This window comes from Penaeus monodon, chromosome 29 (assembly GCF_015228065.2).
Source record: "Penaeus monodon isolate SGIC_2016 chromosome 29, NSTDA_Pmon_1, whole genome shotgun sequence".
Taxonomy (NCBI): domain Eukaryota; kingdom Metazoa; phylum Arthropoda; class Malacostraca; order Decapoda; family Penaeidae; genus Penaeus; species Penaeus monodon.
The window spans coordinates 3,774,884-3,775,256 of NC_051414.1; positions in this window are offsets into that span (position 1 = coordinate 3,774,884).

Below are 373 nucleotides of genomic sequence, written 5' to 3' on the forward strand. Positions count from 1 at the left end.
TGTTAAGAATATTGAAAGCTAAGATTCACATTTCAGAAAGGCTGTTACATGTGATTTGGTCAAAATCTGGTTAAAAGATCCATATTTTGACATCACACACTCACCATCTTTTCTGCTACTGTCATCGGCTGGGCTATCCCCCCTGTTCTGGGGGGTCCGCTGTCGTGGGTTACCATTGGTACCACTTGTGCTTCTTGTGTTAGTTGCCATTGCATGTTTTCCTCTCCTTTTATTTTTCTTATCCGCCATCAGTGGTTAATAAGGAAATAAGAGGGGGTGTAATTTTTACCGATTCAATTATGGATGGAGACTCAAGTCGGTAGTTATTACCGAAGATTTAACTACTCTATTCCAGAGGGTTTCAATTCATACT